This window comes from Rhinoderma darwinii, chromosome 8, assembly GCF_050947455.1.
Source record: "Rhinoderma darwinii isolate aRhiDar2 chromosome 8, aRhiDar2.hap1, whole genome shotgun sequence".
Taxonomy (NCBI): domain Eukaryota; kingdom Metazoa; phylum Chordata; class Amphibia; order Anura; family Rhinodermatidae; genus Rhinoderma; species Rhinoderma darwinii.
Window position 1 is genome coordinate 66,406,996 of NC_134694.1, and position 5,124 is coordinate 66,412,119.

Sequence of the window (5,124 nt, forward strand, 5' to 3'; positions counted from 1 at the left end):
TCCCAAGAAGTGTCCTGCACTTCTTTTGACGAGTCGTCTTTTTTACGCGCCGTCTTTTGACAGCGACGCGTAAAATGACAGGTCGTCGGCACAGTACATCATAAAACCCATTGAAAGTAATGGGCAGATGTTTGACGGCGTAATGGAGCCATTTTTTCAGACGTAATTCGGGGCGTAAAACGCCCGAATTACGTCTGAAACTTGGTTGTGTGAACATACCCTTATTGAGCTGATCTTGACTCCATTATATTTTTTAAAAGTAACTAAGTGATAAGATGTAATTTCAACTTTGGTTCTTAGTGGCAGCAGTACTAATGTACTAATACAGCTGGTGTTTCCATAGATGATTTTTGGTTTCTGTGTAGCCCTGCTGCCAGCCATATACTGCACAGAAATACTACTAAATTTTTGAAAATTATATTGAACAGATGTACTCTTATTGTTACCCATATATTGATGAGAACCCCAATGCAGCTAAAGCTGCTTTCCTACTATATTCAGGAGATTTTTTCAATTATTTTTATTGAGCTACAATTTAACAAAGGTTACAAACCATAAAAAGAATCTCTCCCATTTGTCTTTTTTCATTAAAAACCAAAACAAATCCTAGTACAAAGGGGAAGGGAAACATTCCAAAACACTTCCTTGGGCAATGTTTCTCGGATCCATTTCCATTTATTATGCAAAAGGACCTACAAGCAATGGCGGATTATAATATGGGCGGTTCGGGCGGCCGCCCGGGGCCCGAGGCTGCCAGGGGGCCCATCGCGGCCCGAACCGCACACAATCTTAAAAAACTATGCAGCGCTGCCGCGCTGCCGCGCTGCCGCGCTGCCGCGCTGCCCGCTTCCAACTGAATCTGCGTCCGCAGGACGCAGATTCAGTTGGGTTGAATGCTGGAGCCTCGCTCCAGCATTCACTCTGCAGTGAGCGGCTCGGTGCAGGCAGGCGCGATGTAGTGACGTCATCGCGCCTGTCTGCACGAAGTCACTCACAGCACAGTGCAGAGGAGGAGAAGTATCCCCCACCGTCGTGGAAACCGGGATAGGTAAGTAATTATGTTTTTTTTATTTATTAGGTACGCACATATGAAGGCATTATACTGTCACATCTATGGGGCATTATACTGTGTCACATCTATGGGGCATTATACTGTGTCACATCTATGGGGCATTATACTGTGTCACATCTATGGGGCATTATACTGTGTCACATCTATGGGGCATTATACTGTGTCACATCTATGGGGCATTATACTGTGTCACATCTATGGGGCATTATACTGTGTCACATCTATGGGGCATTATACTGTGTCGCGGCTATGGGGGCATTATACTGTGTCGCAGCTATGGGGGCATTATACTGTGTAGCAGCTATGGGGGCATTATACTGTGTCGCAGCTATGGGGGCATTATACTGTGTAGCAGCTATGGGGGCATTATACTGTGTCGCAGCTATGGAGGCATTATACTGTGTCGCAGCTATGGAGGCATTATACTGTGTCACAGCTATGGGGGCATTATACTGTGTCACAGCTATGGGGGCATTATACTGTGTCACAGCTATGGGGGCATTATACTGTGTCACAGCTATGGAGGCATTATACTGTGTCACAGCTATGGGGATATTATACTGTGTCGCAGCTATGGGGATATTATACTGTGTCGCAGCTATGGAGGCATTATACTGTGTTGCAGCTATGGAGGCATTATACTGTGTAGCAGCTATGGGGGCATTATACTGTGACACAGCTATGGAGGCATTATACTGTGTAGAGGCAGCTATGGAGGCATTATACTGTGTCACAGCTGTGGGGCATTATACTGTGTCGCAGCTATGGGGGCATTATACTGTGTAGCAGCTATGAAGGCATTATACTGTGTAGCAGCTATGGGGGCATTATACTGTGTAGTAGCTATGGGGGCATTATACTGTGTCATAGCTATGGGGCATTATACTGTGTAGCCGCTATGGAGGCATTATACTGTGTAGCAGCTATGGGGGCATTATACTGTGTCACATCTATGGGGCATTATACTGTGTTGCGGCTATGGGGGCATTATACTGTGTCGCAGCTATGGGGGCATTATACTGTGTCGGAGCTATGGGGGCATTATACTGTGTAGCAGCTATGGGGGCATTATACTGTGTCGCAGCTATGGAGGCATTATACTGTGTCGCAGCTATGGAGCCATTATACTGTGTCACAGCTATGGGGGCATTATACTGTCACAGCTATGGGGGCATTATACTGTGTCACAGCTATGGAGGCATTATACTGTGTCACAGCTATGGGGATATTATACTGTGTAGCAGCTATGGGGATATTATACTGTGTCGCAGCTATGGAGGCATTATACTGTGTTGCAGCTATGGAGGCATTATACTGTGTAGCAGCTATGGGGGCATTATACTGTGACACAGCTATGGAGGCATTATACTGTGTAGAGGCAGCTATGGAGGCATTATACTGTGTCACAGCTGTGGGGCATTATACTGTGTCGCAGCTATGGGGGCATTATACTGTGTAGCAGCTATGAAGGCATTATACTGTGTAGCAGCTATGGGGGCATTATACTGTGTAGCAGCTATGGGGGCATGATACTGTGTCATAGCTATGGGGCATTATACTGTGTAGCAGCTATGGGGGCATTATACTGTGTCATAGCTATGGGGCATTATACTGTGTCGCAGCTATGGGGGCATTATACTTTGTCGCAGCTATGGAGGCATTATACTGTGTAGAGGCAGCTATGAAGGGCATTATACTGTGGGGGCAGCTATGGGTGGCAATATACTGTGGGAGCAGCTACGGGGGACATTATACTGAGCAATTACAAGAGCTGCAGGTCCAAGGGGGGGAGACGCTGTGTAGCACAATATACAAGAGGGGATTGTTGTATAGCACTATATAGAAGGGAGCGCTGTGTATCACTATATCTAAGGGCGATTGCTGTGTAGCACTATATACAAGAAGGGGAGGGCTATGTGACGCTATTTACAGAGGGGGAGGACTGTGTAGCGCTATTTACAGGGGGATGTGTGTGGTGCTATCTACAGTGTTTGACACAATTATATTCAGGGGCGCAGTCTATGGTGCTATAATATTTAGGGGCACAGTGTTTGTACTATTTTATTCAGGGGCGCAGTGTTTGGTGCTATTCTATTTAGGGGCACAGTGTGTGGCACCATGATAATATTATCTTTGTTTATAGGTGTGGAAATGTTGGAAAAGTGAGGAGCCAAAGACATCTGAGTGGCAAATTCTGCAGAAATGGGTCATGGCCGGGAAAAGTCGTCATGAAGTCTGGACTGGATGGAGAAGAGGAAAAAAACTAAGTCGTCACCTGTGAGTCACTAGATTTATAGACAATCTGTCATCTCTACTGACATGTTTATTATAGGAAATCCTTGTATTTCACAAAGTCTTTGTGCAGTCCAGGACTGATAGACAAATAAGTGTTTCTATTCCCCTTGTCAGGAGAATGTGTCCCTACACGGTGCGATACTGTCAGCGATGGTTGGAGACTGTCAGTATGTGGGGACACAGCCTTTTGACAAGGGGAGTAGTAAAACCCATTTGTTAATGTCTGGACAAAAAGGAAGTGTTAACAATAGTTACAGGGCGGCGGTGGAGAAGGGGGGCCCAACTATGGGTAACAGCCCAGGGCCTATGGTCTACTTAATCCGCCACTGCCTACAAGAGAGTGCGGATCTCTCAAACATACAGTAAATGTAGCCTTAGCTGTATTCTATCTATAATTAAAAGGCTGGGCATCTAAATTAATAGTTGCAAATGCACTTAGTGTTCTGATTGGGGGCCTTAATGTTAAAGGGGTTGTCGAATACGGGTCCTTTGTCACACGTATTCGACCCGTATTCCTCCCGTATTTACGGACCTGTTTTCTCTGCACTAATAGGCAGCCCCTTCACTCTATCAGTGCTGGAAAGAGAGAAGGGGCAGACCTTTCGGGCAGAGTTTCCGCAGCGATTGAAAATAAAAGAAGTTCATACATACCGTTGACTTGGTGACGTGTCCCTCTTTTGACATCCAGTCCGACCTCCCTGGATGACGCGTCAGTCCATGTGACCGATGCAGCCTGTGATTACGGAAATTCTGCAGCATTTACAGTAGCAGCAAAGTGGATGAGATTTAGAAAATCACGACATGTCCTATATTTGTGCATTTTTCGCGCATCACGCACCCATTGAAGTCACTGGGTGCGTGAAAATCACGCGCAGCGCGGAATTTCCCTGCCCCATTATCATCTAACTCTACCCCATCCCCATAGAAAGCAAAAATCTTACCCACGTCTGTATTAGTTTACGCTGCAGCATAGGATTGTATCACTATCAGCTCCACGACGGCTCTTTTCTCCTGTCCTGTGTAAACAGAGGGAGAAGACAGGTTTATTGTCACATGTTACACAGGACGGGAGATAAGAGCCGTAGAGCTGATACAATCCTATGCTGCAGAGGTGGGTAAGATAATTACTTTCTATGGGGGCAGGAGGAGATTTTTTCAGGAGGCTCCGGGCAGCAGCAGCCGGACACAGACATAACTTAGTACTCACTGTGTCTGAAGAAGAAGACGACGACTGCTGCTGCTGGACGTATCCTCCGAGGCTGAGCTCATAACTTCCGCTGCTGTGATGTCTCCACCCCTTGTCTCCTCCCCACATGCTGTCACGCTGTTGTGGAGGAGGAGGGGCAGGTACATCTCACTCTCCAGCGGGCCTTTACAGTTTTATTCTGATGTAATGAACGGGCCCCTGCTTCGTGATGGGACCTGTTTCTTACACCGAAATGAAATCGTAAGAGCCACACTGCCGTGAGTATATTAATTCCAGCGGCAGAGTGCGGGCCCCTTTTTTTTTAATTTATGCCCGGGCCCCTCACTGCAGTACCCCCAGTACCTCACTGATGGCGGCCCTGCCTTGGAGAAGCACAGTTCAGTGGAAAAGTTTGTATTCCAAAATGTATAGATTGAAAATCCATAGCACACAAATAAAGTGACCTTATATATTTTTTTAAAGTTAGAGTTTGTCGAATTTGGACAACCCCTATACATCCATTTGCTGGGACCAGCGATTTGCTGCAGCCAACTATTCCTTATTTCCTATG